The following is a 22,382-nucleotide window of genomic DNA, read 5'->3' as shown; positions in this document are numbered from 1 at the left end:
GTTGAAATAGGGTCAGATATATTTATCTCATAAAATATACTACTCAAATTAGGTAGTATATAAAAATTATTCTTAAACCTCCACAAGCAATTAGAATATTGTCAATCAAATACAAAAAGCGATACTATAGTATTTTAGGCCAGGCGTAGTGGCTCATACCTGTAATCCTAGCACTTTGGGAGGCTGAGGTGGGTGAATCACTTGAGGTCAGGAGTTTAAGACCATCCTGGCCAACACGGTGAAACCCCGTCTCTACTAATAATACAAAAATAAGATGGGCACGGTGGCACAAGTCTGTAATCCCAGCTACTCGGAAGGCTGAGGCAGGAAACTAGCTTGAACCCGGGAGCCAGAAGTTGCAGTGAGCTGAGATTGCGCCATTGCACTCCAGCCTGGGCAACAAGAGCGAAAATCCATCTCAATAAATAAATAAATAAATAAAGTGATACTAACCTATTTTGAACACATTAATTACTATCTGGGATTATTTATCCTCAAATTACCTTTTGGACTTAAATATAAGGATGCTTTCAGTTTCAGAATAGTCTGCAAAAGAAACCAGATATTATCTCAACAATTTTTTTTTTTTTTTTACTTCTATGGAGTCCAATTATGCCCAATTTTAAAAACAAGTGTATTCATCTGGCTACTCATGTTTTAAACTTGCTAGATACCACAAAACAGAGATAACTTTTACATATTTCATTCTACTGCCATTCCTCCCCTCCTTTCACATTTCACTGGACATCTTACTAGGGCGTTTACCTTTGTCTTTGGGTTCTCATCCTGGTGTGTTCCTAGAATCACGTTGGGCACCAAGGAGTCCTCAGTTTTTTACCTCTGCTGTATACAAGTAGTCCCCATATAAGACAGCTTTGTCCAAATATTTGATTCAGTGTGTAGAAAATATGCAGTTCTGGCCGGGCACGGTGGCTCAAGCCTGTAATCCCAGCACTTTGGGAGGCCGAGACGGGCAAATCACAAGGTCAGGAGATTGAGACCATCCTAGCTAATACGGTGAAACCCTGTCTCTACTAAACGATACAAAAAAACTAGCCGGGCGAGGTGGCGGGCGCCTGTAGACCCAGCTACTCAGGAGGCTGAGGCAGGAGAATGGCGTGAACCCGGGAGGCGGAGCTTGCGGTGAACTGAGATCCGGCCACTGCCCTCCAGCCTGGGCGACAGAGCGAGACTCCGTCTCAAAAAAGAAAAAAAAAAAAAAAAAAAAAGAAAAGAAAAAAGAAAAAAAAAGAAAATATGCAGTTCTACAAATGTTCTAAATTTGTGGAAATTGTATTAATTTGCTAGGGTTGTGCCATAACAATGTATCACAGACTGGCTGGCTAGACATTCAAAATAAAGGTGGGTTTCTTCTGAGGCATAAGTGAAGGATCTGTTCCAGGCATCTCTCTTTGACTTGTAGGTTACCATCTTCATGTCCACATGGCATTCTCCTGATATGTGTGGCAAGTTTCTGTGTCCAAATTTCCCCTTTTTATAAGGAAATCAGTCATACTGAATTTAGGTGCACCTTAAAGACTTCATCTTAACTAATTACTTCTGCAACAACACTGTTTTAAATAAAGTCACATTCTAACATACTGTAGATTAGAATGTCAACATATGAATTTGGGGAGGAATGTGTTAAACACATAACACAAGTAGTCACGTCAAACATTTTTAATAATTGAAACAGGAATTATGTGTACAAAAATAAGATGAAACAATTGTTGAAGTTTGCCTTTACAAATACTGTCTTATAAAAAATTGGACAAGAATATTTTTCTTTGTAAATTTTAGAAATAATAGAACACTTAAAAAAGAGCTTGATTGCAATCAGTATAATTAAGAAATTGAGCAAGTGATTTAACCAAAATATGTAAATATGTGAGAATAGCCAGAAGAAACAATGAAAATGCTTTTAAGTATTATCAAAAAATGTGAGTAAGTAAAGATTTATTTTGTAGTTGAACATTCTGTTAGGCCAAACAGTTTTGATTTCCCATGCAATTTTCCAAGTATGTGAAGCATTATTATTTGAGTTTCATCAACACCGATTAATGTGGTTACCTTTCAACTAGGTGTCCCTGTTATATCTTTATTTATTTCAAAAAGCTTTGACATAATTCAAGCTACAATTTGATCACAGTTTATTATATTAGTTATCCTGGTATGTGGGTAATTTTCAATGCCAGCTTTTCTGATTTTTATTTTACTCTTATTTATAAATGCATTTTTTCAGTTCCTTTTTTTCAATGTTTTATCTGTAAGAATGAACATCCTTGCTCTATAACCGTTCTTGACCTTCTTATTTTGTCATTGGGAAAAATTATTACTAATTATAGGATGAGCAATTATTTTGCAATTATTGAGCTAAATCATATGTATTGTAAAGGCTTTTCAGGCTTCTTAAGCCAGCACCACAAGATGATGCATTGTTAGGATTATTTATAGGTTAATGGCTACTTCTGAGCACAAGAACTTGGTTTAATGAGCCATCTCCATTTTCTTTTCTTTTTTTTTTTTTTTTTTTTTTTTTTTTTGAGACGGAGTTTCACTCTTGTTGCCCAGGCTGGAGTGCAATGGCGCGATCTCGGCTCACTGCAACTTCCACTTTCCGGGTTCAAGCGATTCTCCTGCTTCAGCCTCCCGTGTAGCTGGGATTACAGGCACCCACCACTACACCCAGCTAATTTTTTGTATTTTTAGTAGAGACGGGTTTTCATCATGCTGGCCAGAGTGGTCTCGAACTCCTGACCTCAGGTGATCCACCCGCCTCAGCCTCATTTTATTTTCTTTATGTAAAATTGACACGCTGAAGAAAATTAAGTGTTGCACAGAAAATGTAGTTTATTAATCATAAAAGAAGATACATTCCTACTCAGTGCAAGAAGAGAAAATGTGCAACGTAATTATTATTAGACAATAGTCATCCTCTTTAAGTTATTGTATGTATAATCACTCGGAAAAAACAGTAACAGACGGACGTCCCCATTTTTATTCATGATCTTAATTTATATGATCATCCTGCTCATTCTATCTTCAAAAGCCCTAAAACTCTGAAAAGTGTTGATCTTAAATTTTTGATTCTCAAAATGCGTAAGAATGTTTACATTGAAATACATATTTGACCTTTTAAAAAATTTAAGTTATAAATCTTACTATAAAGTAGTTGATTCAGTAAGGTCTGAAAACTGCTCCCCTAACCTTTTTTTTTTCTTTATCTCTAAAATCTATGCAATAAATGGGGGTCAACAGTGGAAGTTATCCAACATAAGGAACTAAAGGTTAATGGTGTTTCTCAGTTAGGAAATGATTTACATACACAGGTTTTGCTTATTTGTGAAGTTAAATTGTATTTGACTGTTGATTTTCCTTTCACTCTTAATTTAATATGAAATACGTCAAAAATAATGAATGAGAGCTACTTCACATTTGTGCTCAACTGGTGAGAAATGGGCATTAAAATGTTGTGAATTAAGATTAATATATATATTTTGAAATGCACATTATTGTTGCACAATAAAGTTATAAAGTAGCATAGCTGATCTAAAGAAGGTGAACTATGTGATCTTCTTCCCTACATTATGTGATCCTTCCTACTTTTTCTGATCTATTTTATAGGATCAAATTTCCTTTTCAGCTCATCATTACAATTGCATGTACATTCCTCTGTACGAGACCACAATGATTGTGGGCCAGGTTTTATTTCCCTTTCCTCTCCATTTTCCTCATTTTCCGTAAAGCTAAACCACCCTGCTTTATGGACATGTCAGATATTGATAAAGGGTTAGGTTTACTAAAGAGAACTTTGCACTAGAATAGAAAAAGCAAAAATCTGAACTTTAAATTTGACATTTCTCATAAACCAAAGCTAAAGTACCTGGAGTAGATTCTTTCATGGCTTTCCCTTATCATTACCCTTCCTTGCTTTTCCTGTTTTCTAACTGATGTCTCTCTGGGAAGCTTCCTCATTCTTCTGAGATCCGTTTTGTTAATCCTCACTCAACATGTGGCAATCTACATTTCAAATATCATCTAGGGTAAATATGGACATTGCAAATCCAAGTTACTTAGAGTATTGCTCATTAATTTGAGGTACAGATATGATTCTTTATTATTTACAATTTCCAGGAGTAGCAGTTTAATTCAACACACACCCACACACCCTAGATAGACATACAGAATCACATATCCACAGACATCTCCTGCAAGTACAATTTAACCCCATATAGAGGAATCTGTTTTTAACTGCCTCTAGTCTGCAGGACAGATTTTCATATTATCCCTCTTCAGATTATGCAGCCCCCTCACCTGGCTCTCTAGAAATATTAAAGGAGCTCTCATAAGGACAGTTCCCAAGCTATATACCAGAGAAAAATGGAAAATTAATTTGCATGATCATTCTTCTTTCTGTTTACTCCTGGGTGGCAATGTGAAGTCACTTTTTCAGTTACATTTGATTATCCAATACTAAAATATCATCTACAAGGTTTAGAAAGGCAATAAAATGTTTGTATTTTATGTAGTGCAAATGTATTAGACAGCATTAATAGAGTCAAAACTGCTTCTTAAATGGTAGATTTACTTCATTAAATAGCTGTTGTGGGAGCTTCATTTTATTACTCTAAATTCAAATTTAGAGTAAATTTATGTAATAATACTACATTTTCTTAAGCAAGAAAACTTAATAATGTGTGCTTTTATTAATATAAAATGGTAATAAAACAATGAGCTAGAAGACATAGTAAACTATCTTCTAAAGAGTCATATAGCATTAAACATTCATTTTGGTAATTAAGAAAATAACATTCTGTAATCAAATGTGCAGTTACAAATATTGGGATAGGATTCAATTCTGAACTTTAAAATATGTTAAATTTCATAAATAAAGTCACACATACTCATCTAATAAGCTTACTGAAATAATGTAGAAGTTTGACCTCTATGATTCCTGAACATGAAAATAGAACAGCCCATAAACAGTTTTCTCTCTCAGTTTACACTGATTTTCTTCTCTTCTCTTTTTTCTCTTCCTTTTTCTTTCTTTCTATCTTTTTTACAAAGCTGTTTTGATTAATCTATTCTATTCAAAAATAAAGTAGTTTTAAGGAAAAAATAAGATTTATAATCTGCACTCTTTATAAGAATCAATATATAATACCACGTGAATCTCACTTCATTGCAAAGTATCCTGGGGAGTCTGTACATTTAATTAAAGGTAAGCACAAACAAACTACAATCTCTTAAGTATTCATAAACCAGTAGTTTAAAAATATCTTCTGATTCTTTTACTGAAGTTATATGTGCGTTAATAACAAATGAAAGTATTTATACTATATGAATGATAAATTCTGAATAAAATGTAAAATTTTCTTAATTAAAACATGTCTGGCATTAAGTGATCCAATTAGACCTTAGCTAACTGATCTCAGAAGAATCAGATGATAATGGAAAACAGGATAACCTCCTGGTTTTTAAAATTATGTATTTAGCTTCATTTATCTAGGTTTAATTTGATAGACTACCTGTCAAGGAAAAGCCTCTGGGGAGGAGAAGAGGGGCTAAAGCTCAATTTGATCACCAATGGTCAACGTTTAATTGATCATGCCTCAATAATGAAGTCTCCATAAACAAAGGCACAGGGTTCAGGGAGCTCATGGATAGTCAGACACTGAATGTTCCTGGGGAGCTGTGTGCTTGGGAAGGCATAGAAGCTTCTCGCGCCTTCCCCATACCTCATCCTATGCATCTCTTCATCTGCATACTTTGTAATATCCTCTATAATAAACAGATAAGCATTAAATAAGTTTTTCCCTGAGTCATGTGAGCTGTTCCAGCAAATTAATTGAATCTAGAAGAAAGTTATGGGAACCCAGATATATAGCCCGTAGGTTAGAAGCCCAGGTAAAACAAAGTGGAGCTTATGATTAGCATTGGAAAGTGGGGGGCCCGTCTTGGGGAATGAGCCTTCACCCTGTGAGCTCTGCCACTGTCTCCAGGTAGGAAGTGTCAGAAATCAACTGAGTTGGAGGATACCTGGCTGGAGTTCACAGAGTTGCTTGCTCTCTTGGTACATGGGGAAAAGCCCGTAGACATTGGACACAAAGGTCTCCTGTGTTGATTGTTGTGGTGTGACAGCAGGGGAAATAGTTTGTTGAAGTGCTTTTGTTTTTGTTTTTTGTTTATATTGTCCCATTTAGACTCAAAGGATCAAAAGGAATTTAGCTTAAGGGTAATAAAACAACCACATTGATTTGAGGTACACATTAATGTATATTCTTCAGCTGTCTAATCAGAGATTCCAAACATTTTGAACCAAAACATCACTTACATTGACATCTCTATTAAAATATTTTCAAAAAATTAAGTCCCAGAGATAAGAGACATGTTGTCCAAGACTTCAGAAGGCATTAGTGTCAGCCAGTGAAACTTGATTACAGCTGTCTGGACACTAAGCTCATCCTTTACTTTGATACTACAATATGGCTTCAATGTGGTGTATATTTTATGTGTCTCAATTATAAATTATATAAACTACAACTGCTTTGAAAACATTTTATTTCCATTTTTAAAGGAACTTTAAGTACTTGGAGCTACATTTTCGGCATCTAAATTTTACTTATTTTTATTTAAAAATCCTATTAATACTCACAGAATGAACATTTATGAAAGTGTTCATGTGCAGTGTATTTAAAACAAAAATTATTTCCCACCTATTAAAATGCTTTTGTATTAGCATTATTTACTTCTCAAAGATCTTTTCACACTTTCCCATTGAATATGAAATGTAACTTAGTAAACAGATTAAATATGTAATTCAAAAATATTATTCATGTATTTTAATGAAAGGAGGAAATGAAGAAAGAAGAAAATTCTGTATATCTACTTTTTAATTTTGAGTGACCTTGAGACAGTCATTTAAACAAACTGGAAATCACAATCCTATTCTCTAAATACATGGTTTAGACTAGATAACTCCTACAACTCCCTACATTTCAAAAGGATGTACCAAGTTTATATACCAGAAAACATAATCAAATATTTTAATAAGTTTTTATTATAAAAGTAAGTAAATACCACAAAGTATTTTATAATTGTACTAAAGTAATTAGCCAGGCGCGGTGGCTCACGCCTGTAATCCCAGCACTTTGGGAGGCCGAGACGGGCAGATCACGACGTCGGGAGATTGAGACCACCCTGGCTAACATGGTGAAACCCCGTCTCTACTAAAAATACAAAAATTAGCCCGGCGCGGTGGCGGGCGCCTGTAGTCCCAGCTACACGGGAGGCTGAGGCAGGAGAATGGCCTGAACCTGGGAGGCGGAGCTTGCAGTGAGTGGAGATCGCACCACTGCACTCCAGCCTGGGCAACAGAGCGAGCCTCCGTCTCAAAAAAAATAAATAAGTAATAAATATAAAAATAATTTTAATATGTCAACGTGCATTACTGATATAAAGTGTCAGCAAACTTAAAAAAGGAGGAAACTTCTTCACTTGTTAAAAGACATCAAAGCAAGACTTTAGAAATCGTTGTACTTGAAGTTGACAAACTCAATACTTTCTTTCAATAACTGAGAAGTAAGCATATGCTCTCACCACGTGTATTTAGCGCTACAAAAGGTTCTATAGTACAAAAGGTTTAATAGTGCAATAAGAAGGCAATGAAAAGGGACATGAAAAGCATACGGATTCAAAATTAAGCAAAAATGTTTTTATTTGAAAATAACACTCTTATCCCAACAAATCTACAAAAGAAAAGCAAAATAAAAAGCTACTAGGAATTATAAGTTCTGCAAGAGCACAGAATATAATGTCAATACAAACATTAATTGCTTTCTGTAAACTGTCAGCAAACAACTGGAAGTTAAAAATTTTTAAAGCACCAACAAGAACACAAAAAATGTTTACAACAGCAACAAAAATATAAACTATATTAGGGCAAATCTGACCAATGATGGGTAAAACCAGTGCAATACAAAGGCCAATTTTTATGAGAGAAATTAAGGAAGAAATAAATAGAGAAGTAAATCATGTTCAGGAAACAGAAGACTCAATATTACTCAGATATCAATTCTACAAAAAATAATCTATGGATAGATACAATTTTGAATAAAACCCCAGGAAGCTCTTCAGCAAAAACCAATGCTCTGACTATAAAATTACATGGAAATAGAGAGTATATAAAATAGCCAAAGCTATTTTTTAAAAGAAGAAAAGCTGAAAAATTAATATTTAATTTTAAAACATTATAAAACTGCAGTAATAAAAACAGTGTGGTATGTACATGAAGATAGACATATAGAATAATAGAAGAGACTAAAGAGTCATTAAAAAAACACATAAGGTCAGTTGATTTTGACAAAAGTGTGAAGGCCATATAATGAGGAGGGAGCCATCTTTTCAACAAATGATACTAGAACAAAATGACTATGCATAGACAAAATAAACAAACACACTTTAATCCTTACTTCATATCATAAACTAACAGTAACTCGAAGGAAATTATAAAACTAAATTCAAGAACTAAAACAATCAAAATTTTCAAAGAAAACATAGAATACAATTTTGCTTGCCTTGTTTTGGCTAAACTTTCTTAATTGTATATAAAAATTACTAACTATAGACAATAAAATTGTTCAAATGTATTTTATCAAAATTAAAACTTGTTTATTGAAAAGCATCATTATAAAAATGAAAAGGTCCCTCATAGAATGAGGGCACATTTTCAAACCATGTATCTAACAAAATGCGTTATTTAAAAAAGAATAAAGAATTCTTCCACCCAGTAACAGGGGAACAAAAACACTTAATTTTAGAAATGAGCAAAAAAATTAAAATTTTTCTAAATAAGCTATTCATAAAAAATGTGCATATAACAAAATTCTCAATACCTGTATGTATTAAATAATTGAAAATTAAAACCATAATGAACTATACAATCCTACTAAATTATATACTGGCTATGCCTTTTGTTGGCAAAGATATGAAGCAACTGAAATTATTATGCACGGGTGAAGGGTGTAAAATGGAATAACTACTTTGGAAAACAGGTAGTTTCTCAAAAGTTCAGTATAGAACTGCCCCATGACACAGCCAATCCACTCCTAGGATAATGAAAGAAAAATGAAGATGAAAAATGAAAGTAAATATCACACAAAACATATGTTTATAGCAGTTTTGTTTTAGTCAAAAACTGCAAATAGCTCAGATGTTCCCCAGATGTTAAATGGATAAACAAATTGTGGTATATCTTTACAACAAAATGCCACTAATAAAAAGGAACCAACTACCAATGCACACAACAAAATGGATTAATCACAATTATTACACTGAGTAAAAGAGGCCAGACAAAAATTAGCACATACTAGATTCTATTCATAAAAATTCTTTTAAAATGCAAAGTAAACTGTAGTAATTGAGAAAGAGTCAGTGTTTTCATTAATCTATTGTCATAGTGCTGTAAAGAACTACCTGAGACTTGGTAATTTATGAAGAAAAGAGGTTTTAATCGACTTACAGTTCTGCAGGCTGTACAGGAAGCTTAGCTAGGAAGCCTCAGGAAACTTACAATCATAGTAAAGGTGAAGGGAAGCTAGTACATCTTACCATGGCAGAGCAGGAGAGAGAGTAAAGGGGGAGTTGCCACACACTTCTAAACCATCAGATCTCGTGAGAACTCATCCACTATCATGAGAACAGCAAGGGGGAAATCTTCCCCCACGATCCAATCACCTCCTATCAGGCCCCTCGCCCAACACGTGGGGATTACCATTCCAGATGAGATTTGGGTGGAGACACAGAGCCAAACCATATCAGTGTTTGTCTGGGAGGGTGTAAGGTTGGGGATAAATAGTGCAAGGAAAGGATACCTAGGGGCACAAAAATCTTTGGTGTGACAGATTCATCATCTTGAGTGTGTGACGTTTCACAGATATGTATACACACCAAGATTCATCAGCTCATGCCTTTAAACATGTGCAGTTTAGCCTACATCGCTTTTGCAACCTAAAGGTGCAAAATAGGTATACTGATTAAAAATAAACAGAAAACCTCATTTGATAGTGACTGGTAACTATAAGTGTTTTAAAGATCTACAACAAAAAATACATAGTCTTAAATATTTTATAGATTTATATTTATTGCCTTTGCATGGGCACTATCAATCCGTTTTTGTTTGTTTTGGGAATAGATACATCCCAATGAATTCTCAAATTATACTCTTTTGATAAAAGAATATTCATGTTTTTATTAAGAATTTCCACTTAGCACGCATGAGATAATTCGTGTTCCAATGTTCATCTGTAAATCTAAACTACTTTCAAATCTCTATGCTTTAAATATTCAGCTGCAAGCAAGGACATGTAGAATAGTGTTGAATCAAACTATATGGTCAGTAGAACCTGCATTCTGGGTAATGGGCACTGTATCATTTCAGAGAAAGGACTAGATTTGTGAGAATCTGGCTAAAAAGGGAAGTGAAAAGTCAGCAGTTGAACAGAGATTCCAACAGCAGCAAATGTTCTGATGTTCTGTACTAGCTTTTCATATGAAGAGTAGAGGCCATTTACTGTAGACACCATTGCAGGAAAATCTTGATATGTTCAATGCATTTTTATGCAGCATTATTTAAAATATATAGTAAGCAAATAAAATTTAAAAGAATTTTAAATAAATAATTATATGTTAAATAAAATAAAAGACAAATAAAATAGGAAATACCTTCTTATATAAAATATTTTTGATTAAATAATAATACTTTCTATTTCATATTTGTTGTAAATGGGTTCAGAAGAGTACTGTATAACTGAACAGTGGATCAAAACAACTCATATTTGTAATTTCTTTGAAACTATATTTTATTACCAGAGTTTCCAAAATAATAGATGTTCGCCAATCCTCAAAGGAAAATTACTTTCATTCAAAGCTCTTCTGTCATATGATTTAATGTGAAAACAAGCTTAAATACACACAGAGAAGAGTTGAAGTCACAAAACTCAGAAACTTAGACATGCATACGACTGTCATGAAATACAAGCATTCATCTTTAAAAAATGAATAAAACACACACACATACACATGTCCAATAAATGCTATTTAGAACGTTCTACACTGACATCACCTATACTTTCATGAATAATATATATATATGCTTATATGTTTATAATAATAAATTACTACAACTTTATATTTACACATAGACAGAAGTAGTGATCAGCATTGCCTAGTATGTATTACACTGATGGAGTCTAGCTGCAATTTTTCTCTTTGAATCCTCTGCGAAGTACAGAAAAGCATACTACACCCCTCCATCTTTGCCATCTTCCTGTACCTGAAATTCCTTGGAGTTCAGTTTTAACCATAGCTGACTGCTATTGTCCACCTTCATCGTAAACACTTGTGGAAGTCAATGAATAGTTGTACACAGAAGGGTCAGATTTTGCTTGCTTTATTTCAAAGCTGAGGGAAGTAGTGTCTTTCATATTTTTCAAGAGATTTTCATAATTCAGAATCGTTTTTGCTTAAAATATCTACTTTTGTTCTTCCTTCCAAATCTTTAACTCACTGAAAAGAATAAAAAGGAGACAGAAATCATGTATCACTGAACATGATGAAGTGGTAATTACCATCTTTTTTAAGACTGCTGGGCTAGAAAGGTCAGGTATGAGGGCAGAATCATTCAGAAGTGTGTGTTTAAAAACCCATAAAGCTTAAAACTGGACATGATCAGCATCATAAAATGTTCTCATCTGCCTATGCATCTTGGTCCCACACACTTCCAAACTCACAGAAAAATTGATGGGAAGAAGACAGTATGACATTTATTTTATGGGAATTATTGAGGGGGTTCTAATAATGGAGGTTGTGAGCTAGATTATGCTCTAAAACTTTCTTAAATGTAAATTGAAAAAAACCATTTGTTATTCTGGCCAGACTCTCTAAAAAGATATCTTGATTTGTAGGGGAGGCAGCAAGGCTTCAGTGTTACTGAAAGTAAAACCACAGGAAATAACAAGTGAATACATATGCTGGCCTTTGAGTTGAGAACCAAGAGGGAAGAGGCTCAGCTGCCTCAGGAAAAGTGGGCCTCTGTTGCAGTGCTTCCAAAACGTAATCATGGCTGCACCCTGCTTTTGTGATGGATTTTCAGGGCTTTTGAGGCCATTCTCAGATTAGTGATAGGGTAGCTACATTTGGTAGCCATTAATAAGTTGTAGAAGTGGTAACGTTAACTGCGGGTGGTAGCGGGATCTTTCATCATCTCACAATGTTAAAGAAGACTTCTAAAATAATACTTATTAATTTGAAAATTTTCATTGGGAGATCTGAAAGGACATGATGTACTATCACATACCCGTCATATTCTACTCACTCCCAGGGAAGTTCTCCAAGTCTTTATTACATTGTCACATCTTAATTACACCTAAAATTTTAATTTTATTATATAATTTTCCTAGGAAATAACTTTTGCCTGGTGTACATTACTATATTATGTATTCAGTATTAAGGTTGAATATTGATTATCTTCTTTGTCATCATATATATATATATATATGATTAGATGAATCCTCATGTATGTTCCCTCAAATGATCCTGTAAACATTTTAGCTCAAAATAAATCAACATTATCATCACTCCATGCTGTCATTACTTCCTTTGTTCCTTTATTAGGTAAGCAACAATTTTCTGGGCCCAAATCTTTGCACAGCCCTTAATATCTTTTTCTCCTTACCTTTTACAATTGGTTATCAACAGTAAAATTCTACTTAGCTAAATATCACTCCAAATGCCCCTGTTTCCATCTACATTTTTACCAGCTGGCTGGATTTTGAGCGTTTTTATCTTTATCATTAAAAACATTCCATGTTAATATTTATGTTTCAAGAATTCTCAACTTAATTTCTGTTCTTTAAGCTGCTAACCTGGAGATATTTTTAAACTTCAAAACTGTTATTATTCTTTATATATCTCTCCATGGATCCCTATGACTCTGGGAATCAAGCTCAGAGTTCTTATCATCTGAATTCTGCTAACCTTTGGATCATCACTTTGTTTTTCTTTCTTATTTATAACATTTTCCATCCTCATAAATTTTGATTCAATACATTTGGACCTTTCCATGTTTTTTTGTTTGTTTGAGACAGAATCCAGCTCTGTCGCCCGGGCTAGAGTGCACTGGTGTGACCTTGGCTCATTGCAACCTCCATGTTTTGTTTGAATCCGTGGTTTTAAGAAAGCCACTCTTGAACACCCTTTCCTCTCCTTTCTCTAGTTCTAGTTAGTGCAAAACTAAGAAGTCACCTTTCCAGAAAGCCTTCTCTTATATTTACACTTTTTATTTGTTGCCACTTTCCTACTGCTGCTTTCTTTAAGGTCAAATAGAGGCATTTCATACAGAAGTGTGCAATGGTAGGGGTGTAATTGTATAAAGGCCTATGTTTCCAACCCAGTAGAAAATATAGCTTATATTAGGAAAAAATGGCACCAAAATCCCTAAAAATGCAGGGTTAGGGTCAGGGATTAGAGCTGGTCAAGGAATACATGAAAACTTTGAGAAGCCTCTTCAGCAATTTTGCAGGTTAGACATTCAGTAAAATGACTAAGGTGAAATGGTATTTGGCAAATTGACCAGCTTCACTCTATTCAATGATTTGCCTCCCTTTTAAAACTACTGAAGCAGAATCATAGCTGTCTGCCTGGGAATATAGAAATATATCTGATTCTTGTTGAATCTAAATTAGGAGTAGATTAACACATAATGTTCTTGCTCTCTCATTTTGGCTCCCTACTTGTGAAGGACTAACAACAATTCAAATCATTTTAGAATATATTCAGACATAGAATAATGAAAGGCAACTCTTACCTCAAAGAACTTAGTCTAGTGATAAAAATAAGGAAGTCAGTTGTCAAAAAATGTGTATAAGGTCAAGCAACAGCAGGATTCTTCACCTGGGTAAATGTTCAGCCATTGCAATTTTCACATTTGATGTAGCACAAAAGAGATATATTTCTTTCCCAGTTCAGCATCATCATCAGCCGATGCTGCTGCTGACCATCAGAATCTATCTTTAAAATACCTCATTTTTCTGAAAGTTTTAAACTAATACTTGCACATGCAATTTTAGAAATTATACTTTTATTGTATTTTAATGCTTTTCTTTATCAGTAGACAATGTAAATTACATAATTTTTTTTTTCTTTGTGATATCTTGCTAGAGCATTGAGTGACTCTTGATAGGTTAGAATCTCTTAATCAATAATTACTGTACCTTAATCTGAAAAATTATTAGGTTATCCACTTTCAGAGGATATATATATATATATGTATATAGTTAGTAAAGTTGTTAGCTAATTATTTGTTTTCAAATAATGTACTTTTAACATTTCATATAGTGAAAGGCATTACTATACTTTTTAGTCTTTGTAATAAAATGGTGTTTTACATAATAGTCTTATGTGATGCAAATACAGTAACCTCTGTAAGTATTTTCTTCCAGTTAATTTTGTGTGCATAATGCACATGTGATCTTTTTTCAGAACTAGGTTTATGGTATTGAGGGTTTCATCTGGGCCAGGCGCCGCGGCTCACACCTATAATCCCAGCACTTTGGAAGGCCAAGGCGGGTGGATCACTTGAGGTCAGGAGTTCCAGATCAGCCTGACCAATATGGTGAAACCCCATCTCTACTAAAAATGCAAAAATCAGCCGGGCGTGGTGGCATGCGCCTGTAGTCCCAGCTACTTGGGAGGCTGAAACAGGAGAATTGCTTGAACCCGGGAGGCGGAGGTAGCAGTGAGCCGAGATCTTGCCACTGCACTCTAGCCTGGGTAACAGAGTGAGACTCCGTCTCAAAGAAAAAAAAGAGTTGCATCCTAATTTTTTCCCAAAGATCCTCACATCAACACGTTTCATGTTATAATAAGGTTTTTTGATTTGAATTCATTGTAGAAGCAGGATAGCTTAGTGCACTGTGGAGCCAGATAGCTTATGTTTACATTTTAATTCTGTTCCTCACCAGCTTTTTTACCATAGGCTAAGTTCCTTAACCAATTAGCGTTCCTCTTTCTTTAGCAGTGATATGGGCATTTTTATATTAGGTTGATGAAAAAGTAACTGTGGTTTTTGTCATTAAAAATAATGGCAAAAACCTTTCATCATTAAAAGTAATAGTGAAGATGGCCGAATAGGAACAGCTCCAGCCTCCAGTTCTCAGTGCGAGCAACACAGAAGATGGGTGATTTCTGCATTTTCAACTGAGGTACCACGTTCATCTCACTAGGGAGTGCTGGACAATCGGTGCTGGTCAGCTGCGGCAGCCTGACCAGCCAGAGCTGAAGCAGGGTGAGGAATCGCCTCACCTGGGAAGCGCAAGGGGGAAGGGAATCCCTTTTCCTAGCCAGGGGAACTGAGACCCACAACACCTGGAAAATTGGGTAACTCCCATCCCAATACTGCACTTTACCAAGGGCCTTAGCAAATGGCACACCAGGAGATTATATCCCACACCTGGCCGGGAGGGTCCCCCCTTCGCAGAGCCTCTCTCATTGCTAGCACAGCAGTCTGTGATCTAACAGCAAGGCAGCAGCGAGGCTGGGGGAGGGGCGCCTGCCATTTCTGAGGCTTAAGTAGGTAAACAAAGCCGCTGGGAAGCTCGAACTGGGTGGAGCCTGCTGCAGCTCAAGGAGGCCTGCCTGTCTCTGTAGACTCCACCTCTGGGGACAGGGCACAGCTAAACAAACAAACAAAAAGCAGCAGAAACTTCTGCAGACTCAAACGACCCTGTCTGACAGCTTTGAAGAGAGCAGTGGATCTCCCAACATGGAGGTTGAAATCTGAGAATGGACAGACTGCCTGCTCAAGTGGGTCCCTGAACCCTGAATAGCCTAACTGGGAGACATCCCCCACTAGAGGCAGACTGACACCCCACACCTCACGCTGCGGGGTACACCCCTGAGACGAAGCTTCCGAAGCAAGAATCAGACAGGTACACTCACTGGTCAGCAGTATTCTATCTTCTGCAGCTCCTGCTGCTGATACCCAGGCAAACAGGGTCTGGAGTGGACCTCAAGCAATCTCCAACAGACCTACAACTGAGGGTCCTGACTGATAGAAGGAAAACTAACAAACAGGAAGGACACCCACACCAAAACACCATCAGTACGTCACCATCATCAAAGACCAAAGGCAGATAAAACTACAAAGATGGGGAAAAATCAGGGCAGAAAAGCTAGAAATTCAAAAAATAAGAGCGCATCTCCCCCTCCAAAGGAATGCAGCTCATCACCAGCAACGGATCAAAACTGGATGGAGAATGACGAGTTCAGAGAAGAAGACTTCAGTCTATCAAACTTCTCAGAGCTAAAGGAGGAATTACGTACCCAGTGCATGATTGGGGTGCCTCAAAGTGAGGGGGAAAATGTAACCAAGTTGGAAAACACTCTTCAGGATATCATCCAGGAGAACTTCCCCAACCTAGTAAGGCAGGCCAACATTCAAATTCAGGAAATACAGAGAATGCCACAAAGATACTCCTCAAGAAGGGCAAATCCAAGACATGTAATTGTCAGATTCACCAAAGTTGAAATGAAGGAAAAACTGTTAAGGACAGCCAGAGAGAAAGGTCGGGTTACCCACAAAGGGAAGCCCATCAGACTAACAGCAGATCTCTTGGCAGAAACTCTACAAGTCAGAAGAGAGTGGGGGCCAATATTCAACATTCTTAAAGAAAAGAATTTTCAACCCAGAATTTCATATCCAGTCAAACTAAGTTTCATAAGTGAAGGAGAAATAAAATCCTTTACAGATAAGCAAATGCTTAGAGATTTTGTCACCACCAGGCCTACCATACAAGAGACCCTGAAGGAAGCACTAAACATGGAAAGGAACAACTGGTACCAGCCATTGCAAAAACATGCCAAAATGGAAAGACCATCGAGGCTAGGAAGAAACTGCATCAACTAACGAGCAAAATAACCAGTTAATATCATAATGACAGGATCAAGTTCACACATAACAATATTAACCTTAAATGTAAATGGACTAAATGGTCCAATTAAAAGAATCAGACTGGCAAATTGCATAAAGAGTCAAGATCCATCAGTTTGCTGTATTCAGAAGACCCATCTCACATGCTGAGACACACGTAGGCTCAAAATAAAGGGATGGAGGAAGATCTACCAAGCAAATGGAAAACAAAATAAAGCAGGGGTTGCAATCCTACTCTCTGATAAAACAGACTTTAAACCATCAAAGATCAAAAGAGACAAAGAAGGCCATTACATAACGGTAAAGGGATCAATTCACCAGGAAGAGCTAACTATCCTAAATATATATGCACCCAATACAGGAGCACCCAGATTCATAAAGCAAGTCCTTAGAGACTTAAAAAGAGACTTAGACTCCCATAAAATGATAATGGGAGACTTTAACACCCTACTGTCCACATTAGACAGATTGAGACAGAAAGTTAACAAGGATATCCAGGAATTGAACTCATCTCTGCACCAAGCGGACCTAATAGACATCTACAGAACTCTCCACCCCAAATCAACAGAATATACATTCTTCTCAGCACCACATCGCACTTATTCCAAAATTGACCACATAATTGGAAGTAAAGCACTCCTCAGTAAATGTAAAAGAACTGAAATTATAACAAACTGTCTCTCAGACCACAGTGCAATCAAACTAGAACTCAGGACTAAGAAACTCAATCAAAACTGCTCAACTACATGGAAACTGAACAACCTGCTCCTGAATGACTACTGGGTACATAACGAAATGAAGGCAGAAATAAAGATGTTCTTTGAAACCAATGAGAACAAAGATACAACATACCAGAATCTCTGGGACACATTAAAAGCAGTGTGTAGAGGGAAATTTATAGCACTAAATCCCCACAAGAGAAAGCAGGAAAGATCTAAAATTGACACCCTAACATCATAATTAAAAGAACTAGAGAAGCAAGAGCAAACATATTCAAAAGCTAGCAGAAGGCAAGAAATAACTAAGATCAGAGCAGAACTGAAGGAGATAGAGATGCAAAAAACCCACCAAAAAATCAATGAATCCAGGAGCTGGTTTTTTGAAAAGATCAACAAAATTGATGGAGCGCTAGCAAGACTAATAAAGAAGAAAAGAGAGAAGAATCAAATAGATGTAATAAAAAATGATAAAGGGGATATCACCACCGACCCCACAGGAATACAAACTACCATCAGAGAACACTATAAACACCTCTATGCAAATAAACTCAAAAATCTAGAAGAATGGATAATTTCCTGAACACTTACACTCTCCCAAGACTAAACCAGGAAGAAGTTGAAACCCTGAATAGACCAATAGCAGGCTCTGAAATTGAAGCAATAATTAATAGCCTACCAACCAAAAAAAGTCCAGGACCAGATGGATTCACAGCTGAATTCTACCAGAGGTACAAGGATGAGCTGGTACCATTCCTTCTGAAACTCTACCAATCAATAGAAAAAGAGGGAATCTTCCCTAACTCATTTTATGAAGCCAACATCATTCTGATACCAAAGCCTGGCAGAGACACAACAAAAAAACAGAACTTTAGGCCGATATCCCTGATGAACATCAATGCAAAAATCCTCAATAAAATACTGGCAAACCGAATCCAGCAGCACATCAAAAAGCTTATCCACCATGATCAAGTGGGCTTCATCCCTGGGATGCAAGGCTGGTTCAACGTATGCAAATCAATAAACATAATCCAGCATATAAACAGAACCAAAGACAAAAACTACATGATTATCTCAATAGATGCAGAAAAGGCCTTTGACAAAATTCAACAGCCCGTCACGATAAAAACTCACAATAAATTCAGTATTGATGGAACGTATCCCAAAATAATAAGAGCTATTTATGACAAACCCACAGCCAATATCATACTGAATGGGCAAAAACTGGAAAAATTCCCTTTGAAAACTGGCACAAGATAGGGATGCCCTCTCTCACCACTCCTATTCAACATAGTGTTGGAAGTTCTGGCTAGGGCAATCAGGCAAGAGAAATAAATCAAGGGTATTCAGTTAGGAAAAGAAGAAGTCAAACTGTCCCTGTTTGCAGATGACATGATTGTGTATTTAGAAAACCCCATCGTCTCAGCCTAAAATCTCCTTAAGCTGATAAGCAACTTCAGCAAAGTCTCAGGATACAAAATTAATGTGCAAAAATCACAAGCATTCTTATACACCAGTAACAGACAAACAGAGAGCCAAATCATGAATGAACTTCCATTCACAATTACTTCAAAGAGCATAAAATACCTAGGAATCCAACTTACAAGGGATGTAAAGGACCTCTTCAAGGAGAACTACAAACCACTGCTCAGTGAAATAAAAGAGGACACAAACAAATGGAAGAACATACCATGTTCATGGATAGGAAGAATGAATATTGTGAAAATGGCCATACTGCCCAAGGTAATTTATAGATTTATTGCCATCCCCATTAAGCTACCAATGACTTTCTTCACAGAATTGGAAAAAACTGCTTTAAATTTCATATGGAACCAAAAAGAGCCCTCATTGCCAAGACAATCCTAAGTTAAAAGAGCAAAGCTGGAGGGATCACGCTACCTAACTTGAAACTATACTACAAGGCTACAGTAATCAAAACAGCATTGTCCTGGTACCAAAACAGAGATATAGACCAATGGAACAGAACAGAGTCCTCAGAAATAATACCACACATCTACAGCCATCTGATTGTTGACAAACCTGAGAAAAACAAGAAATAGGGAAAGGATTCCCTATTTAATAAATAGTGCTGGGAAAATTGGCTAGCCATAAGTAGAAAGCTGAAACTGGATCCTTTCCTTACTCCTTATACGAAAATTAATTCAAGATGGATTAGAGACTTAAATGTTAGACCCAATACCATAAAAACCCTAGAAGAAAACCTAGGTAATACCATTCAGGACATAGTCATGGGCAAGGACTTCATGTTTAAAACACCAAAAGCAATGGCAACAAAAGCCAAAATTGACAAATGGGATCTAATTAAACTAAAGAGCTTCTGCACAGCAAAAGAAACTACCATCAGAGTGAACAGGCAACCTACAGAATGGGAGAAAAATTTTGCAATCTACTCATCTGACAAAGGGCTAATATCCAGAAACTACAAAGAACTCAATCGAATTTACAAGAAAAAAACAAACAACCCCATCAAAAAGTGGACAAGGGATATGAACAGACATTTCTCAAAAGAAGACATTCATACAGCCAACAGACACATGAAAAAATGCTCATCATCACTGGCCATCAGAGAAATGCAAATCAAAACCACAATGAGATACCATCTCACACCAGTTAGAATGGCAATCATTAAAAAGTCAGGAAACAACAGGTGCTGGAGAGGATGTGGAGAATTAGGAACACTTTTACACTGTTGGTGGGATTGTAAACTAGTTCAACCATTATGGAAAACAGTATGGCGATTCCTCAAGGATCTAGAACTAGATGTACCATATGACCCAGCCATCCCATTACTAGGTATTGCTATACTACTCAAAGGATTATAAATCATGCTGCTATAAAGACACATGCACACGTACGTTCATTGCGGCACTATTCACAATAGCAAAGACTTGGAATCAACTCAAATGTCCATCAGTGACAGACTGGATTAAGAAAATGTGGCACATATACACCATGGAATACTATGCAGCCATAAAAAAGGATGAGTTTGTGTCCTTTGTAGGGACATGGATGCAGCTGGAAACCATCATTCTCAGCAAACTATCGCAAGAACAGAAAACCAAACACTGCATGTTCTCACTCATAGGTGGGAACTGAACAACGAGACCACCTGGACTCGGGAAGGGGAACGTCACACACCGGGGCCTATTGTGGGGAGGGGAGAGGGGGGAGAGATTGCATTCTGAGTTTTACCTGATGTAAATGACGAGTTGATGGGTGCTGACGAGTTGATGGGTGTAGCACACCAACATGGCACAAGTATACATATGTAACAAAGCTGCACGTTATTCACATGTACCCTAGAGCTTAAAGTATAATTAAAAAAAAAAAAAGTAATATCAAAAACCGTAATTACTTTTGCACCAACCTGATAATAACTCCTACCTCATAATGTTGTAATGAAAAATAAATGAATTAATATATAAAGTTTTTAAACCATTGTCCAATGCATTCAGCAACCATAATCATTATTTCTATAATTGGGGTGGTCTTTCTCCTTGAATATCCAGATGACTCGCAGGATTAAAGAATTGACTCTTTCATGTTTTTTAGTCAAAAATGATGACTTGTCTTTTTACAAATGCACTGAATGACAATACTAAAATGATTGCTGTCACTGAAGCTTATGAAGAAAATATATTTTTTCAAAAATATGTTTATGTCAATTATATCTAATATTTTTATATATTTCATATTTTATTTATATATTCAATTTTCCCTTGCAAGTAACTTTTAATATAGTAAATGTTTTAAATTCTATATTTGGATTTAACTATTTTAAAAAATTGACAGTATTTAAAGACAGTCAAGTTATTATAATATTCTCAAACTAGATTTTCATTTATTTTTAAAAACTTAATAACTATATGCACATTGTACAAAATCAATAATACTGAAGAATTTGTAGAATCAATGGTATTGAAGAGTTTTGCCCTTAACCCTTTTTCCCAAATCATAATTCACCTTCCTGGAGGCATCCACTTTCAAGCCACTTAAGTAAATTTTCAGAGTTACTTTATTTTTATTTTTATTTTTTGAGATGGACAGGCTGGAGTGCAGTGGTGCGATCTCAGCTCACTGCAACCTCTGCCTGCCCGGTTCAAGTGATTCTCCTGCCTCAGCCTTCTGAGTAGCTGGGACTACAGGCATGTGCCACCACGCCCAGGTAATTTTTGTATTTTTAGTAGAGACAGGGTTTCACCATGTTGGTCAGTCTGGCCTCAATCTCTTAACCTGGTGATCTGCCCGCCTTGGACTCCCAGAGTGCTGAGATTACAGGCGTGAGCCACTGTGTCTGGCCAATTTTCAGAGTTCTTCTAAACACACCACAAGCAGTTATGAATTATGGGCATATGAACTATAGGGGTTTATATCTTGATTTTTGCATTAAGTGTATTGTGGAGATGTTTTGTATTAAATCATATGTTTCTTCCTCACTTAAAAAATGCTCAATATTCCTTTGCCCAAATGACTAAGCATTTAATTTTGATTTATACCATTTAGCAAGGGTGCATCTTTAAGAAGTTTTTATAGCTAGGACTTGTGATAGATATCTTTCCTGAACAATTGTATATGTGTGATTGTCTTTCTGTTGCGTTCAGACAGACAAACTAAGGCAAGCAAAGAAACGTGAAGATATAAAATCATACATCACAGGC

General features: G+C 36.1%; 1 protein-coding gene across 6 annotated transcripts in view; it reads left to right on the top strand.

Moving 5' to 3' along the window:
* Positions 1-22,382, top strand: part of FSTL5 (follistatin like 5) — an 812,423-nt gene that overhangs the window by 449,234 nt on the left and 340,807 nt on the right. The window lies entirely within an intron of this gene.

The sequence above is a fragment of the Macaca fascicularis genome, chromosome 5, assembly GCF_037993035.2.
Source record: "Macaca fascicularis isolate 582-1 chromosome 5, T2T-MFA8v1.1".
NCBI lineage: Eukaryota > Metazoa > Chordata > Mammalia > Primates > Cercopithecidae > Macaca > Macaca fascicularis.
The sequence above is the reverse complement of the archived record's forward strand: the minus strand, read 5'-3'. Positions and strand labels throughout refer to the sequence as shown.